This window comes from Triturus cristatus, chromosome 7 (genome assembly GCF_964204655.1).
Source record: "Triturus cristatus chromosome 7, aTriCri1.1, whole genome shotgun sequence".
In the NCBI taxonomy this organism is placed as follows: Eukaryota; Metazoa; Chordata; class Amphibia; order Caudata; family Salamandridae; genus Triturus; species Triturus cristatus.
The window spans coordinates 1,771,302,554-1,771,326,663 of NC_140590.1; the positions used below are offsets into that span (position 1 = coordinate 1,771,302,554).

The 24,110-nt window shown below is 43.1% G+C and overlaps 1 protein-coding gene across 1 annotated transcript in view; it reads left to right on the forward strand.

Annotated features, from left to right (window-relative positions):
* The window catches only part of LOC146813044 (olfactory receptor 5V1-like), a 160,801-nt gene that overhangs the window by 118,857 nt on the left and 17,834 nt on the right, over positions 1 to 24,110 (forward strand). Inside the window, exon 3 of the mRNA XM_085620060.1 lies at positions 20,518 to 20,562. The gene's annotated coding sequence lies outside the window, so the exon portion shown is untranslated. The remainder of the gene's footprint in view (positions 1 to 20,517; positions 20,563 to 24,110) is intronic.

A 24,110-nucleotide genomic window follows, 5' to 3' on the forward strand; every position in this document is an offset into this window, starting at 1 on the left:
CATCGAGAATTGTGTCACAGGACAAGTTGGTTATAAAGAGATTATTCCTGGCCCAGAGAACTAAAAGCAGAGCAGAGGCTGAAGGGATTAAACATACCGTGAACGCCCATAGCCTGGTAAAAAATAGGGAGGGGATGGAGCCGTATTTGTACCTTATGCATAATGCCCAGGATAGGTTTTTAATGGCGCGTTTTAGGCTCAATCTTTTACCTTACTTACTGGCCGATCCACCAGGTTTTATATCATTGATTGAGCAGAAGGGTGCCTGCGGCTGCGACAATAGGTCTCCGCAGGACACCCTTCATTTTGTACTTTTGTGTCCTTTTTATTCAATGCCTAGGCGCAGATTCCTAGTAGGAATTTTAAAGCAAGCTAAAGTAGCGCACGCTAAAGATGCACTAATTTTTCTGCAAAAAGCGACCGACCCCCTGACACTTTGTAGTATTATGAATTTTATTAGAGTTGCGGTACGATTAAGGGCAACTAGAGAACCAACCTGATTGTCCTTTTTAAATGAAATGTGTGGTTTAGTTTCTTTTTTACTTATGTGTAGTAGCAGTCAGGATTCTGGATAATGATTTAATAGTTTTTTTAACTGTCTGTATATGTGTGCTTTTATGATGTTTTTTAATCATCGAATAAAGAAATACTGACTGACTGACTAACTATTCAGCCCAGCTCTGAGTCTAAGGAGAGCATACTTAACATAAGCCCCCCAGTGGCTGTCTGCAGCGAATGCACCTTCCAGCCCCTGTCAATCCAAAACCAGACAGTCAATACACAACTCAGCAGAGGAACATAGGATGGTTAAGCAAGAAAATGCCTACTTTCTAAAAATGGCATCTTCCAACCCACAAATTAAAAACCATCTTTACTAAAAGATGTGTTAGTAAATTCTGAGTTCAGAGAGCCAAAACGTCACTTTTTATCTTGTCGCCATGGGAAGATATACTTGTTAGATGTTACAAAGTATCTCCCGTGCTATCCTATGGGACAGATAGCCTTTCAATAGTGAAAAACGAAATACACAGCATGTTTACACATGAGGACATGTCACACTTCCTGTACATGTCCTACCTTTCAGATACACTGCACCCTGCCCATGGGGTACCTCAAGCTTACCTTAGGAGTGACTCAGATGTAAGAAAATTGAAGGTTAGGGCATGGCCAGTGGGTGCACTGGTCAGGTCGACATGGCTGTAAAAACTGTGCACAAATACTCCAGTGGCAGGTCTGAGACGCCTGTGAAAGGCTGCCTGTATGTGTTGTACAATCAGTGCTGCAGGCCCACTAGCAGCATTTGATTTACAGGGCTTGGTCACACACAGTGCACTTTACTAGGGTCTCAGAAGTAATTCAAATGAGTCAATGATGGAAACACTAATCTGTAAACATAATTTATACAGGGAGCACTTGCACTTTGGCACTGATCAGCAGCGGCAAAGTGTTCAAAGCATCTAGACCAGCAAAAACAGAATTCTGCACACAGCTGAAATACAGAGGCAGATTTCAAAAACACAGGAGAAACAATGCCAAGTGTGCCAGGTCTAACAATAGGGTGAGAGTTTCTCAATGTCAGCCCTTCATTCATGTAATTTATCCAAGATTTGCTTGGCAAACATTTTATGGAGATTGTCTATCAGGCTAATTGGTCTGTAATTGAAGGGGACCAAAGCATCTCGTTCCTTGTGAATAGCAATTATCTCTGCTCTTCTCCATGTCTCTGGAATTTCACTCCCATCCACTATAGCATTGGACATCAAGTTAATGTATGGGGCCCATACCTGGGGCTCTGATGTATACGGATCACTGGTCAGGCTCTAGTGTCTTTGCAGGTTTTATTCTATTAATAGCCCTGAGTGTGTCATCTTGTGTAAAAGCTAGATCCATATTATTGCTTCCACCTGGGGATATACAGTGAATCGACTTATTGTTTGGTCCCCCATTAAGGTCGCAGTGCAAATAATTTCTGCCTTATCATTGGAGAGAGGAGTTGGCCTAACGGCTAAGGCAGTCGTCCTTGAATCTGTGGAACCGGGTTTGAGTCTCAGCAAGGACGCGCAACATCCTGTGATTCTGGGCTAATCACTAAATCTCCCAGGGCCTAACAAAACTGAATGTGTACTCATTTAACGCAACTGGTGCTTGTGTAAAGCGCTCTGATACCCAAAGTCAAGTTTGCGCTACATAAAACTCCGTAAAAATAAAAAAGCTCGGTAAAGAGGTTAACCCAAATCTCAGGCTGAATATTGTATGATGGATTAGGGACACTGTTTAAGCTGCCATGGGCTACAGTTTTCCTGAAAGAGCGACTAGCGTTGCTCCGAGCAGCCTTCAATAGATCTTGCCAGCTTGTGTCTACCCAATCAGGTTTCGCTCAGGTAAGAACACTCTGTTTCAAGCTGAGACCAGATCTAAACAATCACAATCTCTAACAGCAGTCTTCAGTTCACACTACACTAATGATTAAAATATCCTCTATTCCTCCCCATAAAAGTTTTGTTCCCTGAAATCCTGCCTAACAAAATATTTTTCAGTGCCTCATAGAACTCTCTATATGTTGCTGGGATATGCTCGGGAAGGAAGGAAGCACCTTCTGTGTTCTCAAGATAGTGCACAAATAGCTCATAGATCTTTGCGTGCATATACTGTCTTCAAGAACCCTAGCTCAGGTTACTCGTCTATGGTTATTTGTTATACGGGGTTCTAGGGCTGTAGAATAACATCCGGGCAACTCTCTTTTAAGCAGAGTACCCATCATAGATGAAATTGAGGGGTTATGATCCCTATCAGTTCTGGATGGAATCACTATGTCGTCTACTAGTGACCAAATGCTGACGTCCACCAAATGCTGATGTCCACCAAGATGTTGTCAATGACACTGAGACTAAAACCTTGCTTAAATGTAGGCCGCCTATCAGGTTCAGAACAAGTCCTGCCAATGCATGCCCTAAGGCTCCTCCAGACCACCAAGTAGGTGAGCTGGAAGGCTGCATTATTGAGATGACGAAAATGAACTTTGTGGGCCAGGCTGGGAATTCCCCAGAACTCATCTTCCTCTTCTGTGAGAACATTGGTTAGAGAATAAGGGTCAAATGTGGTATTAAAATCCCCTGCATTTATAACTTGAGTCTGGAGCTATTAAGAACCAATCGTATCATTGAGCAAGGTCAAGACTGGGAAATCAGGGCCTGTGGGAACAGACCTAGCGTATACATTTAGAATAATTAGGATCAGACCTGAGGGGAAATTAAGCTGAATCCCCATCAGATTATATGACTCAATCTGCACTTGTTTTTGGGTGCAAATTATAGCATTTTTTATTTAAATAGCTAGGCCCCCGCTGGCTTTACCTGACCCCTTTGGCGCCAGTGCTTCCACACCCTATAAGAGGTTTAACCATCTAAGAATATCCTGTCCACAGCCCAATACTCTTGAAAATGCAAATATCATTGCCTCCAACAATAAGCAAGCCACCTAGGGTGGGGGAGTTTAGAATAAAACCCCGCCACGTTCCAAGAAATAATGGACAGATCAGTTGTTTCTGCAGAGGCTGCCACCTTAGGACTGTGTGTGAACCTAGTCCTGGTTAGATAGGTAATATTAGAAGAGCAGAATTTATTAGGCACCAACTCTTGATTAGTGGAGGAGGAATAAGCAGCAGTAGGTGAACTAAATGTCTTGTTCGAGGAGAGACAAGGGACATGCATTGCTTGCAGAGTTCCCCTGTGAGGGAGCTGCTCCGACTGATACAATAGTGGGATCTATGGGGATGGGGTCAATATCTGGAAAGGCACTAGTTATGCAGGACTTATAGGAAATTGTATAGGTTTAGTGGATAGGGTTAGGTAAGTCAATCTACATCTGTCATCAAATGTGATGTATCCTTCCTATGTTGAACGCCTTGTAGATTGGCTCTAGGCCTGTAATACTTAAACTGTGTACTTGAATTACTGGGTGGACTGCTCCTAATGTCAAGAGCCACAAAATGATCACCTACACTTCAATTTTTCAGGGTCAACTCTATCAGGTCATGCACTGGGCTACATGTAGGACTTCTCCGGACGCTGAAGTTATCTTCCTGAATCACCAAACGACAGCCCCCTAAGTGCCTGATCCAGTGCGTGACCTTGTTAATTGGAGACTCCTCAGACACATATCTGCAACGGGGTGGGAGTTTTGGGACCTTAGTCATAACAAATCGTTTAGCAATTAGGTTACGCTGACAGTTAAGATTCCCTACAGGCTGAGGACCCCTCCCCCATTGACCCTATCATGCATGGTCTCTGTGTTCCCCATAAAACCCATTGCCAGGTTACCATGATTACTATTTACAACATTTTTAGGACTCGTTTAGATGCAAAGCAAGATCTCAGCTGCGATCCGGCCGTATCCAATGGGTCTCTGTGCGTCTTCTAATGGATGTCAAGTTACATATCGTCTGCTGGGAAAAGGGCTTGCTACCCACTGGCTGGAGCTTTAGCCTGGATAGTTGAAAGTTTCTTTGCTTGTCTGAAGCTGTTTAATGATGTTTGATAGCTGACATATGATGGCTTTAAGTCCCCCCACCTCCTCTTTTTGCTCCATAATCAGAGAAATACAGTCGATGGGTGGGGTAACTGTGCCATTAGATGGAGATTTATTACATATGGAGGGTGTTGGTTCCTCCTTAACTCAGTCAGTAGTGCAAACCAATTACTACAAGGAGAAACATCACACATATTAGACAGAGTTAGTGGTGAAATGTTAATCACAGTAGGGAATTAATTTTCCAGGGACCCGTTTAGCTGCTCAGATTCGGATCTTCACTTGGAGTTTGCAAACATATTGGGTATTCATACCTTTGTTGATTTTAGATTGTTCAGCATATCAGTGTCTTTAGGTGGGGCTGTAGTTGAAAGGATAGCCATTCGAAATCTTTGGACTTGGTGCTCAAGACAGTTTCAACCAGTCTCCCGTGTTTTTAGTAGTGGGTGCGTAAGTAGACCCTCCCCCCCCAGTCAGACAAACAGAATACTAATGATTTAAAAATTAGGGCGTAGAGTGACAGTACCACTATAGTAAATGTTGGAGGGGGCCCAGCCTCTTCCAGGCTCCAAACGGGCGCAGTGCGGGTCCGCCCTTGATGCAGACTCTAAAGTGAAACTGGCATACTCTGTAAGTAAGTATAATTGCAGTCAGCTGTAGAAACACATTGTTGATGCTCACCCTGTACCCCTGTCATCATAGCACTGATGTATGTCTTGGCAGTCTTGGTCTTGGTGATGATAGGTAACCGCCCTTCTTTTGAAATGGCCCCCAACAGAGCAGCGTCCCAGCAGTGATCGGCTCCTTTTTCCCAGTGTTGAATAGTTGGTACAGTGTTGTTCCCTGGCCACACAGATCTCAACCTTGGGTTATACTGTGTAACCTTGGGCCAATCTGGGCTGTATGGGAATAAAATGAGCTGAGCATAAGAAAAGACGCCAAAGCCGGACCTGGTGCTTGCACAAAAACAACAATGTGGGAGAGAGTGCAGGAGCAAGCCAATTGGCTGAGTGGGGGTAGACACAATGAGGGCAGAGGTATGCCAGTGCTTCAACCCCAAGCTAGAGGAGCATGGGCTAGGGACGGCAATATTGGCAACAAGCAGCGGGCAGAGCAGAAGAGGAGCATCAGCAAGAGGTACGGTATTTTTCAGTAGTGGCCACGGTAACCGGGGTGACCACGAAGCCACAGGGCACCACACGCCTCCTATCCAGCTCTGACTTCTTCAGAGAGGGGCTGGGATGGAAGCAGCGAATTGCCAATCTTCCTCATCACTGCTCCTTATGTCAAATGGTAATCTCTGCTCACTTCCTTCAACCCATTGTCTGCTTCCCCATGGACTCCCCCTGCTGCTAATACTCCAAAACCTAGAAATAAATTTACTGGACTTCTGCCACATCAGTAATCAATCACACTTCACATTTCTCCCCCTGGAACTAGCTCCCACCAGTCCTTAAATTACCTCCTCACTGTTCACACTCCATCGTTTCCCCTCAGTATTCACCCTGATATAGCACATTTCCTAGTTTTGCACCTGCTAATGTTCACTTTTTCTTGGCTCAAACCCAGTCCTTGCTTCTCCCAGGTAATTACATCCTCCCCTCCTTTCTTTCTTTCTTCACCTACTTCCTAAACTTCTCCCACCTATTTACTTTGCCAGCCCTTACTCCGAGCCCCCAACTAAGCCACACCCTCCCCCTCTCAACCTTCCGGCCCTATTCAGCTAATACCTGAATCTACAATTTAAGTCTTCCAGCTGTATCATAGACAGCTCAAGTCATCTCCCTATTAAACATTCCTTTCTCCCTCTTCAGAGCTTTTTTCCTCTATAACACAACTGAGACAATTGACACTTTGTCACAGGTAGTGAATAAGTTGTCATATTTACTGACCATTTTCAATGTTGTTCACATTCTGATCTCCAAGATTATGATCCTGTCTTGAAGAATAATCCCCAGTGGCACAGATTAACTAGGAGCAACTGCGATCTATTACCCAATAGAGCCAACCATTCTCTCAAAGTTTGTGTTTGTCGCAATGTGGTTAAAAATTATGTAGGCATAGATATCATCCCTTTGTCTTTGTGAGATCATGCTCCCTTCCACTTCCCCATCCCAGAAAATATTGAGTCTGAGTCGGTCCAATTCTCGCTCATGGCCCAACTGCATAGCTACTATTCTGTAGTGAAGCATTACCTGGATATCTCTGACACTATTATGAAACGCAAGCTGATTTTGATTTTGATAAAAACCTGACCCAATGACTCCTTGGACCTTCTCCTCCTCCTCCCCCATAATTCCATTCTCTGCTATGATCACAAACAAAGATAGAGTGGCCCAGTAACTGTTATCTACAACAATTCAATAGCTTGTAGAAAACTTCCCACTATTCACTACCAATTTTTCCAGTGCCTCTATTTCTACCACCAAGGCCTCTACTTTGAGACTAAATGCAACCTACTTTCCAACCTCCCTAGAGAAAATTTCTCATTCACTCAATTTCCAAATCATAATTTTGGAAGCCAGAATCTTCCATGGTGTGTTTAGTTTGTAATGGGGAGATAAATATTTAACAAATCTTCTAATGTGTCCTCGATGTTACTTTTGAAAAACAACAACTTGCCAAAATACTAAACACTGCAAAAGTTCCAATCTTGCCCTGCTCAGTTCAGAGTATACTCTACTGTCTCCTGATGACCTCATCCTTGCTCAGTGGTCAGACCATCTTCAGATCCCCTTCAAGTTGACATTTGTCCATAAAAAAAGTCAACGCAACAGAAAAAATAAAAAGCGCAGTTGTGCGACACTAGAAATATTGATAGTATTATGCTTTCCAACAAAGCTAAGCGGACCCTTCTCATTCCCTGTTATAAGCAAACCAATAATGTTACAACTGCTGAATACAATACATGCATGAGAGACCTGATTGTCTAACATTCTCCACCGAAAAATAAAAAAATAAAAAACCCTCACACTAATGGGTCTCAAAATATCCATACGTTGAAACAAAATGTCTGAGAAAACTTGGAAAGATTTGTTAATCAATCTAGTCTGTCTAGGCTTAGAGATGCCAAACTAAACTACAAAGCCCATATTTCCAGTGCCAAATCATAACAAATATTGACCATGGATCAATGGTTTGTGGTCAGAAACCATTGAAATATTTGATATAGCCTTGCAGTTATGAGAGGCCCCATTGTTAATGCCTCACTATATTTCAAATTTTAATGAGCCACAGAATCGGTTTGCCATGTTGGAAAGAAGCTTACAATCCACAAGAGAAAGGTTTAGTATACTTTTTGTGTCACAAAGCCTGTAATTTTTCAATTTTTAGGGTTTACAATGGCAGAAGTATTCTATAGTTGAGGCCCCTCGTTCATGAGGTTGTCAAGTAGATTTAGTGCACCAAAGTACTAGCAACTACATTTCTAATCTTGACAACCTTGCGAAACAGCTGCTACACCATTGGTCCGCTTTGGTAGATTTCTCACTTCTAGAAGGTGCTTTACTCGACTTGTTTGAAAATCTTTCCTCTTGGAGAATTTCTCATCTGATACCAGCGATCTCAATAACATCCACGCTTTCTCAAACCTACCCTTACGAAAGGTGATGGAAAGCTGTGTAGTCAACCAATTTTCTCTTTACACCCAGGATACCAATCACCTTTACATTTTCCAATCTGGATTTAAACAAGGTTACAGCAGAGGCCACTCTGTAAAAGGTTGTTGACAATGTACTCCACATCCTTGAGGAGGGTAAAACCTGCCTACTTGTGCTTCTAGATGTCTTTGCCGCCTTTGATACAGTCAACCACAACTTTCAGAGTAATCTCTTCAAAGAAAGGTAGTGCATTTAGGGGTAGTTATAAACCGGTTCAAACCATGTCTCTCGAACAGTCCCCAAACTGTTCAAACAGAAAGCTCCACATCAAACAAGGTGAGCCTTCTACAAGGGGTCTCTCAGAGCTCAATTCATTCCCCATTTCTATATAATCTGTAACACCCTTTCCAAAATCCAAATAGATGCCAAACAACCATCTAGAACACAACCCCCCAAAATATACTTTTACTGAAAAAATCAATTCCTGTCCAAGGGTCATGGTCTCCATGGACTGTAAATTGACCATTGTAGAATCGCTGGGATGTTTCCCTGATAACTGGCTTACCCAACATGGACGAATCACAAGTATACACAAGAGTGTTCGCTGCCGGCTCAGCCTACTTTGTGGCATGCATGATCTGGACGTAATGTCTGTAGTGAAGGCGCTAATTGTTTCCAGATTGAGTATAGGAACCATTTGCCGGTCTCTAAACATTTTTGCCGGCCCTCCTCAAGAGCTGTGACATACAGGACAACCCCCTCACAGCACAAGAAATTTCGACACTGCTCCTTGTAACTCTCTAGTAGCTCTCACTGAAACACAAGCATAATTTAAACGGTCTGCATCACTCACAAAGCCCTTCACCACTCCCCCTTATATGGGGTTAAAAAATGTACAGTCCTTCCCTACCGAGCCTCCCAAATTCAAGCAAGAGCAGTGTATGAAATAGTTCTTCTCAGATAGAGCTATACATATGACATTCACTTACACCAGCTCTGAGCACAAAGCCATACCTTGCTACCTTTGAAAAGAAACTCAAAATCAGAGACACTTTATTTAGTGAGAGAAGAGTACATTTCTTTCCTGTTTCTGGTCTTAACTCCCACTGATTTGTTTCCTTTTTTGTTATGTGTTGCTAAAGTGTATGCATTTGCTTATGTTACCGGTATCTCAATTCCTGATTTCATATAAACTGATATAGTGCTCTTGAGCCACATTTGCGCTGTAGAAAAATGCAAATAAATGAATGAACAAACAAAGCACTAATTAAACAGCTGATTTTCACCAACCCTTGACATTCGTTAAATGATTGTAAATAAAGATTGTCAGTGTAGTGTCCAAATTCCCAGTTTGTCACTATTAGAGTGTCTAGTGTGTTTCAGAACAATGAAACACGTTGACCCATTGTTGGAAAGTTGGTTATTAGTGGTGGTAAATATGCATCTACAACTGTCAATGAGGCCACTAACACAGTCTAGGGCTCAGCATAGGTCTCAATAAATTATTCCCTTGCTCAACATTGGGTAGCTTGGCTGTGAGCAGGCAGGCAGGCTTAACTTAGGAGACAGGTATGTAAAGCATTCAAAAACACCAATTCAGTATATAATTGAGACACAACAAATATTAAAAATCTAACAACGATTTATAAAAATATCAACTATATTTATCTTTAAAATGACACCAGAACAAAAGAAATCCAATGTAGGGAACAGGAGATGTGATTTTTTTAAAGAATAAATACTTTCTAGCACGTAGAAACCTATACCAACACTCTTGAAAATCAGGGCTCGCTTGACTGTGACAAAGTCAAACTTTCAGGCTAATTGCAATGAAGCCCTGCGTGGATACACTGAGCAGGAGGCCTCGGTCAAAATGTTACATTCAGACTTGGAAACTTTTCTGGAGCTTTTTCCACCTGGGTCCCGTCATATTCTTCACCAGTTCGTATTCATGAGGATTCGCCGACTTGTCTTTCAGGGAGCTCTCAGTCAAACTCTGGAAATCAGACCTCCGGAGTTCTTCAGTGCACCGAATCTGGAATCCGGGCTGGGTCGCTGTTGAAGGTGGCCTGCTTGGCTCTCGCGGTTGAGTCAGTCACCTTATCGACTTTTTTATCTAAAGTTACTCGAAACTTTTCCAAACATCTGGAGCATCCTCCTAAAGTTTCTCTTGAGGGTCCAAAACACAATCCAAGGGTTTGGAAGCTCCAGGATGTTCATTGAACGTCTGGGACCACAATTCCCACAATGCACCTGACCAAACACCCTTAAAGGTCCACTGGACGCACTCCAGGCAGTGGACTATTGGTGATGATGGTGCAGGTAAGCTCTGTTAACCTGTAGCTTGAAGGGAGTCCACTCTTTAATCCTTTAGAAGCAAGATACATCCACAGGGCTATAGTTCCGAATAATGCAGCAAGTGCAGTCAGTCAGAATGTAGGGACTGATGGTGCAAATGAAGTCTCCAGCATGGCAATCCTTCTTCTTCCCTTAGTTTCAAGCAGCAGATCTGGGAGACTCTGCACCTCTCATATATGTATTCAGTGTTTTCTGGAGTTAAGCAGGAGAGTACTCCTGTCCAATGAGGTGCAAGGGAACACCCCGAGCATGAGTACTTCCTCCAAAGTTTGGCATGACCTTCTTTCAAAAAGCACTAAGTTCAGTATGGCTAAAATCTCAGCAGAGGAGTAAGACATCAAACCAACATCCAGTATGACTCATTTCCTTAGCTATCCTCCCCTATCATCTGCAGATTCTGTCCTTAAGCTTGCTTTCTGGCTGGGTCATCGGGGTCGGTGAATATGGACCTGGGATTCCCTGCCTGTCTTATTCCTCCTTTGAATATTCAGGCTTAACAGCCCCTCCCCACTGCTCAGGCATTCCTGTGTAGCAGAGCGCTCTCCAACAGATAGACTCTCTCCTGGTGAGCCACTTATCACTTCATCAAAGCATCCTGGCGAAGCCTGTTAACTCTGACCAATCCGGTAAGAGGGTAGTAAGTTAGAATTTTGGCTTACAGACACGAAAGTCTTGTAGCTTATTTTCGCCACATTTTATGATAAACTCAACAATGGCATATTTTTGGATTTATCAGTACCATTCATCAACGTCCTTGAATGATATTTTATTTAATTCCTAGAAAGATTTATGCATTCATAAACTATCGACATGTTATCCTGTGAGACTAGTCATCTATGATTGGGAAACTGAAATGTGCAATTTCTCCTTCATCAGGACATATAAACATCCTATTAAGGGCCCTCCTTATAGTTGCATGCCCCCTCATATCTGGGACACCTAGGGGAGACATTGGGGGTTCTGAATATGCAAAGATCATGTAGATCTAGACTACACAGTGTTCCTAGCATCAAAGTCAATTTTGGAAGGCACTTTACTACAAGGAGAGAGTGAAATGACCCCACCCCCTTCCCTGGTACACCTAGCGGAGACCCTGTGGGTACCTAATATGCCAAAATATTGTAGATTTTAAGTGCCCCTAGCACCAAAGTCGAGTTTGTGATGACTTACTTTTAACCCCTTGAGTGCCCATGACGAGATGGTCTCGTCATGGGCCGCGGTTGCGCTGTGCCCATGACGAGACTATCTCGTCATGAACCCCGCCCGCTAATTCAACGCCCGACACAGGGCGGGGAAAGGGCGGGGCACACAAGGGGTTAAAAGCTGTGCTGCAAACAGGGCTGCTTTTGAAATGACCTCAGGCAGTCAGCAGTGCACACAGGAAAGTGCAGAAAGGACTGTTTGCCTCTATACTGCCATGCCCTATTACATACTAGGGACGTATAGGAAGCTGTACTCTCCCTGCCCTATTATCTACTAAGGACTTATAGGGGAGGTCATTGCAGTTGTAAGTGTACCCTAATATATAGTGTACCCTAATGCATGTATGGGCTTTCACTTGTGTTTTTAACATAACACTGACCCTGGGACTAGTTAGACAGACAGACAGTGCCCAGGGACAGTCAGTTACCACCAGTACCAGTCAGCAGAAAATGGGGGTGCGCAGGGCACAGAGGATTACTTTGCAACACCCATACTTACCTGAATGAATGCATAACCCGGGTTTTAACAATTCACAGTCTATTGCACTTAAGTCAAAACCTGAACTACTTTCCAGATGCAATTCAATGAACTTTGCTTTTGTACCTGGTGACACTATGACTCCTACTGCAGTACCTAATGTGTTGTCGTTGATGGTTGACACTGCACATTTGTGATAGTGACAGTCAGTTGTGCTTGTATAAGGTGTCACGCCAGCAGGTTCTTCCACATCTTGAAAGTACTGAGGGGGTATCCCCCTGGTTCAGCGCCACCTTCACCCACATCCATGCACAGAGGAGAAGCCTTTGATGAGACCCAGTGATCGAGGTTGCTCCTAGCTCACTGACGCCTGAGCACCGGTGAGATGTCCTTTCGAAGCACAGGCCATGCGAATACCATTCAGTGACACTCAGTTCACACATTGGAGCGAGCTTATTTCTTGCTGGTTGCCATAAACAATTATTTCATGACGTTTGATGATATTAGTCTCCTAGGTTTTGAGCTTTTGATATTTTTCAGATACAGGTGTAGGTGGCACAAGAACTTTCCTTCACTTTTCTTTTCATTTTTTGAGTTTGTCTCTTTGAGTTTCCTGATCAGAGGTGCAGTCAGTATTATGGACGCCTCTGAAGTGCATGGAGCAGGCAGCCAGCACTCTGGGCTCCATCCTTAAGCCACAAGTGGACATCAAACAACTTGAGCAAAAGTAACAACTGACCATGTTCTTACTTTGTAGAAAATTTACGACTTGGGTTCAGCAGATTAAAAGTTTCATCAACAAAGGACTTTTAATTACTTAAATTCTGTGGGTGATAAGTAAACAGATGCAAGTTTCAACTGCAACAACTTCACACCTTTGGGGACAAAGTCCAGGACTTTGAAGGAACAATTGACTTAAAGTTGTAATTGCTTCTGTTCTGCAGCTGTGACTCCCTGCTAAACGTTTTCCACGTCCATCTTTAAGGATCACATCCCTGGAGACACAAGGCGTTGACAAAACAAAGAGAGACAAGTATAAAAGGGCTGCACCACTGGAAAAGGGACGAGTGAAACACAGTATTATCCTGCCTGAACTCCGTTTTTACCTCCAACGTTTCACTTGTCTTAAAATTGTTCTTTGTGACCTGTTCTTTCCGCCATCATTTCCACAGCAGTGTTCATGCTGGTTGGATCTGTGGTTCCTTCTCATCTGTGTTAGTGCTCAGCAGCTTTCACTGAAGACTTTCCACCGCTGCTGCTGAGGCATCTTTTGGGACTGCTGGACTCCTGCAGCATCGTGGATTCTGTTTACAGAGAGATCCTAACACCAAATACCCGACGAAGCCTGTTCCACCTACCAGGTCAGCCTCCCTGTTTTATTTTTTGAGAGTTGTGCAAACTGGGAGTTGTGCATTGTTTTGTAGACAGGTTTTGTACAGTTCTCTTTGTGCAGCCCCTCCCCCACCTCTTAAAACGTGAATGAGTTTAGATAGAGAATGATGACTAATGTTTAACCCTGGCAGTGTCTGTTGTGTTTTCAAAGACAGACTGTCACATGTGCCCTCTTGCTATAGTGAGTTAATGTTGTTGGCCAGCACACACACACACTCACTCCACAAACACTTCCAGCAGCACAGGAACGTGCTGCAGTTGGACAGTCGAGGGAAACTAATGTCTTTTTTCACCCGTTATTTGGAATTCTGTCTCTCGACTATAATCTTTATCTCAGTCACCCGACCGCCCTCATATTAGCTGCAAGGTTTGGTTGCTGCTGGGATTGAAAACAAGTCCAACTCCGAACATGCTGTAATACTGGCCCCACGTGCCACAGAGAGAGTGATGCAGAAAACAAACTCACCCCCTTCGCGCGGTTCGACGCAGAGGAACCAGGGGGCATATCAACAAGGGCTTTATCTCTGCTTTTTTGGCTTTGAAAGCCAAAAAAGCAGAGATAAAACTAGCACCCTATCAACAACAGGGTGCTAACATGCACATTTGCATGTTAGCACCCTTTTACTCTACGCTTCCCCGTGCATCTCTAGTGAGATGCAAAGGGGGCGTTCCAGAGTAAAATAATAGGAGAAATGTCGCTAAGCGATATTTCTCCTATTATCAAGAATATCGCTAACCCTGTTAGAGACAAAAAAAGCAGCGCTAACCGCGGTTAACGCTGGTTTTTTACGTCTGGTATTTTTCTGACTTAGCCATGATATCCTATGGAAGGAGGATATCATGGCTAAGTTTGTCTGTCCCTATCAACAAGCTAACGTGAGATTATCGCTGGGTTTCCAGCGATAATCTCATGTTAGCCACTTAGCGTGAGGATTTTTATCGCTATTGAGATAAGTGTTGCTAATAGCACGCTATCTCAGCGATAAAAATCAATGCTAGCCGGCGATAATTATCCTAGCGCTAAGTGCGCTTAGCGACAATTATTGCCGGTTGTTGTTGATATGCCCCCAGGGGGCATATCAACAACAACCGGCGATAATTGTCGCTAAGCGCACTTAGCGCTAGGATAATTATCGCCGGCTAGCATTGATTTTTATCGCTGAGATAGTGTGCTATTTGCAACGCTTATCTCATCAGCGATGAAAATCCTAACGCTAACTGGCTAACGTGAGATTATTGCTGGAAACCCAGCGATAATCTCACGTTAGCTAGTTGATAGGGACTCACAAACTTAGCCATGATATCCACCTTCCATAGGATATCATGGCTAAGTCAGTCCTGAAGCAGGTGTAAGGAAAGTAGCGATAACAGGGGTTATCGCTACTTTTCCTGACGCTATGCTTCATAGCGTTAGGCTTGCTGATAGGAGAAATGTCGCTTAGCGACATTTCTCCTGTCATGCCAGGTCAGGAACGCCCACTTTGCATCTCATTAGAGATGCAAAGCTGGGCGTTAGGAATCCTGACGCTAAACAAGGTTTCACTCGTCAGCGTGACCTTGCTGATTAGGCGATAAAATTATCGCCGCTCTACGGACGAAAACGGCCGCAAAAGCGGCGATAATTTTATATCGCCTGCTTGTTGATATGCCCCCAGGAGCCTTATTGCTCTGCAGCAGCATATAAAGCGGTGAAGCCTTTTTTCAAGGTGCCTTGGGAGCTAGATGTTACTGGACGCTATCTGTAGTAAGTACTATCGTTTATGGATGTTGTCCCAGGGACTTTGGTGCGACGGCTCTCCACTGCAGAACCAAATACTCTGTCTGTGGGGTTTGTCTCCGATGTTAGCTTGAACAAATAGTCCTAGATTTCTCTAGTAGAGAGTAACAGATTTGGAATTCAGAGTAAGACAAAAAATGAGCAGAACAAAATACACACAGTAATACAACTGTCCAGATATTTATTTTACATGATGTCGTAGTTTTAAAGTGCAACCCCAAATGAAACCGGAATGTCCTACAATCTTTTGGCGTGGAGCCATGACCTCGAAAATATTATTCAAGTGTTTACTCAGTAGTGCCAGTCGGAAGGTTACAGTGTCTCTTCAAGGACGGTGATGTATCTGTCTCTTGCCCCAGCTCCTCTGCAAAGTTTGCATCAAGGAGCCGGTTCAGGCCTCCCTGTGTCACACCGCAGTGCATGCACTGATATCAAACAAACCCCCACACACATCTGCTGACCGTCATGGTATTCAGTTGAGGGTCACCCGCCAATGGTGGGAGCCCCTCAGGGGTCATAGTTTACACTTAAGGAGTCACCAGACCTTCCGGACTCAATAACTCATGAACCATAAGCTGTAGGACGATGGCTACTGTGGTCTCAGGGAGAATACAGCCATTGTAAGCCCAAGCAGTGCACCCCATGGGGCTACAGTGAAGGGGGTACCCCCAAAGGTTCTCTGGGACTTGGAAACTGTCTGTACAGGGAACCAGGAAGTTAAAGGTAGGTTCTGTGGCCTTCTTCCTGCTACACCCCGTGTGCCCACCGAGTCACGAGTACAAGGGGGCTGTAGACACAGTGTGAATGGGTCACGTGGAGGGGGCAGTGCCGGCTGAAGCACAGTGCAGTACAGCTTTGTCTCAGATAGAACTTTCCCTCTCTCCTGATGCAAATATTGTTCTTGCATCTCAAGCTTTGTCCTGGCCAGCTCTTACCACTCGGGGACAATCCCTTGTTGTGTCACTCTCAATGGACCTCTCTATCAGCCGGGCTTCTGCTTATCTTAAATGGGAAGGACACCTCTCTTTCAGTGGCAGTTTGGTTAAATCATCCATAATAGATGACCCTTCTTCCTACGCCCTTTCCAGTCTCTTGGATAAGAGCTGTAAGTTGTCACCTGGTACATTGTACTCCAGTCATCCAGGGCTCTAGAGCAGTGTTCCCCAAGCTGGGGGTCGCAGACCCTGGTGGGTCACCAGCTGATCACTGCTGGGTCACAAACATGGAAGCCTTCAAATTCTGTATTTATCTTGTCACATTTGCTGCATTTCAAAGACAGAGGTCATTTGTGAGACTTTGTCTTCTGAGAAATTGCTCCTTATTTCTTAACATGTGGATTGGTGTTTACAAACCTCTCTCACTTTGCAGATAGAGAAAGATAAGTAAAGTGGATTATGTGACAATCCTGCTGGGAACAGGGAGCGCAAAATGAACGGCTGGAGGATGTCCTTCTTTTCAAACCCAGCAAAATTTAAATACCTGTAAAATGTGAACTGTGCACATACAGCAGTCAGGAAAGCAAAACTGAAGCATATTTAATTCGTAATTCTGAAGTGTGATGGACACAAAGCTTTTAACGGGCTCAAAACATATGCAGGAACTTTACTTGATGATGCACATTCGATAAATATTCACTGAAACCGATTTCCAGACATTATCATTTGTTTCAATACAGATTGATCTGTAATGTATGTCTGTGCAAAGTTAGTGGAAGTTTCAGTGGAAAGTATGCTGTCTGTAAATGACAGTGCGATACCACTCGATGCTGCCGTTACATAAAAAAGTCATACGCCTAATTTCCATTAACCCCTTCAGTGCCCATGACGAGATAGTCTCGTCATGGAGCGCGGTTGCGCTGTGCCCATGACGAGACTATCTCGTCATGAACCCCGCCCGCTAATTCAACGCCCGGCACAGGGCGTGGAAAGGGCGGGGCTCTGAAGAGGTTAAAGATCAATAAGTTACAAAAAAATTAATTCACAAAATCGGGTCGGGGTACCTAAAAAGTTTGTCAAGCATTGCTCCCGAGCTTAAAGGAAAAGTACTGTCCTACAACTAGAACTCCTGAAAATGAGTTTTGATTCAATAGGATTATTGGTTTCAAATTTATGTTTCTTGGCCAATTAACGCACAGAGCATCTTCACTGGCAGTTTCCTGGGCTTTGTGCACAGTGAGTGACAACTGTCATGGCTATCAGCTTTGAGAAGCAAACCAACAGCGTTCCAAAGATGGGTCCAGCCGTTGCTGGACGGACACAGGAGTAAGTTTCCCCGGCAGCCAAGGCAGTCAGTTATCTTGAACCACATGTTTTTTGGGATAGATTTTGGTGCAAAATTAGATCTGTGAGAAACCATCCATGGTGGGCTGAGGGTCTAGCTTGTGAAGAGCAAAGACAAAAGGACCTTATTCCTTAACAGGGAGCCACCATCCTATGCTATACGCAACGTGTCATTATAAAGAAGGCCTCCAATACAGAGTATCAAGCATTGGCAAAACCAAAATCTCTCTGTGGTAAAAGGCCAAGAAAATGGTTTTGCCCGTTCTTCTTTGCTTTGGAATGAGCGAAAGCCAAAATAGCTGCCGGGGCTTCACAATGGGTGCGCTAGTTCGCATACGCATGCAGACAGTCGATTTTGTAATAAAAAATGCCATTCCCAGATGGCTGTTGATGTGCACATCTGCCTTGATGCATGTGCACTTGTGGCATGATGTACTAGGAGAAATTGTGTTATTTTTAAATTACTGTAAAAGTACATAATAATGGGAAAAATATAATGAGTGGCTCGGCGGTGCTCTGCAGCTGCGGAGCCCTCAAAAATGCATCCATTAACATCTACTATGGGACAGGTTGTGGGGCTGGGGAGTATGCATGATAATACAAACTAAAAACAGGAATATCAGCGGAATGGGTTGGTGGAGTACCAGTTAAAAAGAAGGACTAGAGAAAGGGGCAAGGATGCATGAGGAACAAGGAAACACATGCTCTCACATATAGTGTTAACATTTAAAGACAATAAGCATTAGACATGCCAATGGGTCTGGTTTGCACAGCCAGTTAAAGGCCAGACCTATTTCCTTTGCTAATGCTTGTTTAAGGAGTAAATGAACCTTAAAGGTAGATATGGTGTGTTATTAATGATACAATGATCAACAATGGTGTGTGCTGTACCTAGTTAACAAGTCAATTTATATCATGGACTTTGCAACCCCACTAAGGTACCCCTTTAGATCACTGACAACTTATTTAACAACTTGAATTGTGAAGGCTCTGATCCCAATCTCAACCTTTTTTGACGTAAGCACACTTTAGAATTTAAACTTTCATATCATTTCCTTTTTTTATAGGTAATGTAATGGTACCAGATATATGAGGACTTACACTTCTTTTTATGATTTCTATTGATAAAAGCAAATTATCCAAAATTATTGTTTTTTAAGAACATTGTGCAAAAGCATGTCTTTTTTCTGCAAATGGCGTAAATAAAAGGTAGAATTTTAAACCGGCAAGCCTGAGGTGACAATAAAACAATTACTTAGGGCTGTGTAACAATCGTTTGCAACTGCAATCTCCTTGGCATGGCTTCCCCTGTGGGAATGAAAAAAACATTTTTTAGGAGCGGGAGTGATCCTGGGGACCACTGTCAACACTTAGGTAAGCTTTAATAAAAGGTATTTTTCAAATGTATCCCGGTTTCCTTTAAGTAAAATTTAAGAAACGTTTTTGTAAAAAGCTTTCTTTATTAAGATGTGATCACAGACAGGCATTGTGTCTGCTGTCTTCAGGAGGCCACCATCCCTGTGAAGGCACCCAATCATAGGGAGTCACAATTTACAACTGTTAACAAACTGGACTGTTGTTTGTGTGTGTGCAGTTGTAAAGGAATTACTCATTGATCTCTCAGGATAGTTTTATTCAATAGATTTAAAAAAAGCAATTTGTTTAATCAGTTGTATGATGGAACCCTGCATGCATTTACCCCGTATGCCTTTACAACTGAGACGTTGCCACATGTACTTCACCACGTAAGTCATTAAAATGACTTGTTTTAGAGGCACTAGACTTTGGAATAATATATATTACAGTTACAACTCTCAGTCTACACAACAGTAGGGAAAGTGTTGGACTTAAAAATCCAACACCAGTCGAACAAGGCTCTCCTACAGCAAGTCGCTGTTACAACTTGCATGGTAAAGTAATGTGTGGTAACGTCCCAGTAGAGGTAGTGCCTTTGTTTTAGAGGCTGATCGTTGTTCTTACTGCAAGATAAAGGATGTTTCCGTTTAATCAGATTGTAGAGAATTGCTTTCTGAAGACAAGTTTCTCTGCTGTCAGTGTTGGGTAGTGTTCTTCCAAGTAAGAGAAAATCAATGAGTTTTTATTTGATGTTCTTTCTTTTCATTTAGTCATAATTCTGAATAATTTATTTTCTTTCTTCTTGCTTTCACTCTTCTTTGTTTTCTGGCAAAGGTTTGAAGTTAGGCACCATTTTGTGGCAGTGGTAACATTTGTAAATAAAAATAAAATGAATCCCGAAAGCCACAAATGAAATAACATAGAATTCTAGAAACAAGTACTCTAATTATTAGGCAGTATTTGTTTGACTTTGACTGAAAACACATAGTACACATGGGGGATCGCCACCAACACACCAGTAAACCATAAACATGTGACTACATTGATTTATCTGTCATGTTTGTGTTTCCCTCTCTGTATGTCTTTCACACCCTAGGGCTCCTTTTCCAGCCTGACCCACCTGTCCAGCTTCTAAAACCGCAATCACCTGTGACAGCCATACCCCTCTAGTATCATCGCAGGAGCCGGTATCATCTCATGTCTGAGATTGGACCAGGAGCTGCTGGATCTGCTTGATTTCTCCTTCCCAGAGTCCTTTCTACCTCCAATCAAGGGTCTCTAGATGCCATTTTCCCCATGTCTCTGGGAATGTCATACTTCTTTTTGTTTTTCATCAGCCAAATTCTCTTCTCCTTTGTGTTCTTTTCCACGCCTGAACAGCAGAGTACTGGGTCCTCCTCTCTGTTATTCCTCTCCTTGTCTTCACTTTCCTACTTGTGTGGATTGAAAATCTGAAGGGGAAGAAACCTTCTTCAGTATCTTTTCTATTCTCTTTCTTTCGGCTCCCTTATCCTTTCTCTATTTAATATTGTTTCTTGTCTTTCCCTAGGTGCTCATGCATAGCAAAGAAGAGTGGTCAGAACAAAGCCACTAGGTAAGTTATGATCTTTTTGATATTCCTTCTCTGTTAGACTTTTCAATGTGGGAAAAATCATGGATTATTTTAAGGGGGAAATCTGCATTGATTTGTTGATTGGCTTTCTGATGTCTAACCTCAAATATATAAATTTGTAGAGACAAAAATCACCTTAAAACTTTTGGATCATTTCACCTGTTTGCACTTATTCCAAGTAAGAAGTGCATGATCAGAACACAACACAAAAGTATGTCCTTCAAAATACCGTTACAGATTCTCTATGCCCAGTTTATTGCTGAGCATTCCTTCTCTATTGCGGGATACCTTTGTTCTCTGGGAAATATTTTGTCACTGCTTTTGGAAGACGGGTGCTTCTTCATTCTGACTACTTATTTGTGATAACACTGCCCTGTAAGAAATTGAGTTGCTTGTTGACAGGGGGGACCCTGGTTAAACAGCAACCACAATCCTTGTCAGGACGAAGTCACAGCAAACCCTAGATTAACCTGTGCTCATCTCTCAGGCAACTTGGCAGAGAGCAGTCAGGCTTAACTCGAGCGATACCAAAGGGGTTGATGGACGGAGCTTTTGAGCAAATCAAACACTCACCCCCAGTCAACTGATCTGGGTTTAATCCAGAGGCAAAGTGTAAAGTGTTTTTACAACACTTCGAAAGGTAATGCAGTCAAAAAACGTCACAAAAGGATCCCACATTAATAAAACAGAATAATTTTTAATAAATAAAACAAGACCAAAATGATAAAAATCCAATTAGTACAACTGGAGATATTAATTGTTTTCAGGAAAAAACTGTTCCAAAAAGCACAAAAGTCTCAACTGTGGATATCTGGTGGTGCAGGACCTGGACAAAGTCACAAGTTCAAGCTGACTGTAATGTGAATGCAGGCTGGCTACAGGAACCCAGTTAGGCCCCCTGAACAGAGTACCTTAAATCCTGGTTTGCGAAGGGTTGCAATGATATATGGGGAAGCAGTGCATCAGTTCTGAGATGCAGCAAAGCTGTGGTGTGAGGTCCTGTGTCATTGAGATCAGTCAACAAGGGCTTGTGATGCATAGTCTGTCAACGTGGATGTGCTGCGCAGTCGAGAAAATGTGTTAGTTCCAAAGAGCGAGGAGGCTGCGATGCGGAGTTTGTCTTCGAGGCTGCCATTGATGAGTGATGTGAGGACCTGCAATAAGAATGTATCGCACAGCAGTGGATCTGAAGGGACCTCAGGCTTTAAAGGTGATGCGTTTCTTTGTGCAGGTCTGATCTGTGCAGCAGAGAGGAGGCTTCGGATCAGCTCAGGGTTGTGCCACGCAGCAGAGGAGATGTGTTGGTTCATCTGGGTCCACAGGGGCTGGCAGAGCACCTTAGGTCCACTTTCAAGGGTACAGCACTCAATGATGGCAGAGTCTAGGTGATGGTGTCATTGTTGTTGGATCCTTCTGTTCCTGACGCTCAAGTCAGGAGACCAGCCAACTAGCCCTTGGGGTCACTTTGGGGTCCCGGGTTCATCAATGCAGGTCTGCTACTTCACACCCAGGCAAGAGGATAGCAGGCATAACATCAGCACAGCAGGACAGCAGTCCTTGAGAACTGGCGTTCAATATAGTGGCAGTCATTTCAGCACCACATCAGTCCTCCTTCCTGACAGAGAGTTCCATAGGTCCAGGAGTGTATTGACGAATTGTTGTCTGAGCTTGAATGTTTATACCCAGTTCTGCCTTTGAAGTAGGAACAGCTTCTAGAGGTTCTCCTTTGAAAATGCGCAGGTGTCCTGCCTTACTTGCTCCAGACTAACTACAGAGTTATGCAGCCCTTTGGGTGAAGGCAGCTTATTCAAGTGTAAAGCCAGATATGCTGCTTAGTGGACTAATGCGTCCACTGTAGGGGCCTGTGTTTGACCTCATGGTCAAAGTTTCCAATCCTGGCGGGTCTACTCTGCCTTTCATCTTTCTGAGATCAATAAAATGAGTACCAGTGAGTTAGGTAACAATAAACATCTGTTATTCAGCACTAAGATACCCTTCGAGGTGAAAGTGCACTTTACAAATACACGTGTTAAGTTGTTATGTAGCTCCATCCTGCTTGTAATGGCCCATCAGGCAACAGCTAAGCTCCCTATATTGTGTGGCTGTCTAGCAGGACTACACATAGTCCAACCGTCAGCTGCATCCAGTCATGTGCCCCAGAGTCAGGCTACAGGTTGCAAATGGCTATGGCAGAAAAATGCCAACTTTCTAAAAGTGTAATTAAAAATAAGACTTTCCCATAAGAGGGGATTTCTCATTACAATTCCAAAGACCCTACACATGAATTGTCTACCTGTTCCAATTTGGAGGTTATAGCCTATTAAATCCAAAAAGGTTACTGTTATACCCCATTTGGAATGCCCCATGACCTTGTTAGTGTGAACATTCCACAGCTGATGACAGCTGACTGGATCTGTGGTGGTGGAGAGATAAAATAAAGAATATTTGTGACTCTTCCAGCATCATCTCTTTGTAACAGTTACTCCAATGTTTTTCTCACTACCAGGACATATAAAATGTAAACGTATATGCCCGACTTTTAAATGCACTACACCCTGCCCTCTGTGCTGTCCGGTACCTTATGAAACAGGAAGGTTTGGGCCTGGCAGGGTGTTTATTTTGCCAACCCGAAATGGCAGTATAAAAGTGATCACACAGGCTGCAATGGCAGGACTTAGACATGCTTAAAGGGCTACTTAAGTGGGTGGCAAATTAAGTCCTGCAGGCCCACTATTAGCATTTCATTTACAGTCCCTGAGAACATATAGTATCACTTTACTAAGGACCGATAAGTAAATAAAAAATATGATTTGGGGATAAGCCAGTGTTACTATGTTTTGACAAGTGATCACATGCACCTTAGCACTGGTCAGCAGTGGCAAAGTTCACAGAGTTCTATCACCAGCAAAAACTAGATAAAAAAATGAAGGAGGCAGGCAAAAAGATTGGGGGAAGTCCACCGTTAGGTTGGCAGGTCTAACACGACTCTACACCAACTTTTGAGGCATCTGTTTGAGAAATGAAGGTGGAGTTAAAGACAGGTGATTGGAATACCGGTTTAGAGAAGATAATTGATTGAAGGAAATATTTACCAGAGGTCGACTTCTGTAACAAATTAGATAATGGTCCTGATATCTGTAGTTAAAAAAAAAACATCTGTAGTAGCCGAAGATACCTAAAAAGGCACATATGACTCTTTAGTTTTTTGGGAAAGGGAAGAAAGTGATTCCACTGACTTTTTCTTCTCATGGTTCTATTAGTCGATTTCCTAATTAATATCCAAATATTTAACCTTAAACTATGCCAGTCAAAATTTTATTTGCATTTATGTGAAGCCCCACTTCTTTAAAGGAATGCAAGACATTTGTTAGGTATTTTAAATGCTCAGCCCAGTCTTTGTGAATATTAAGATATCACACAGATATGACAAGGGTCTGGAATGTATCAGGCACAACATGCAAAATGAAAGGGAGCACTGCAAAGCAAAAAACACCATAAGGGATGGAAAATATAGACTTTTCCTTATCTTC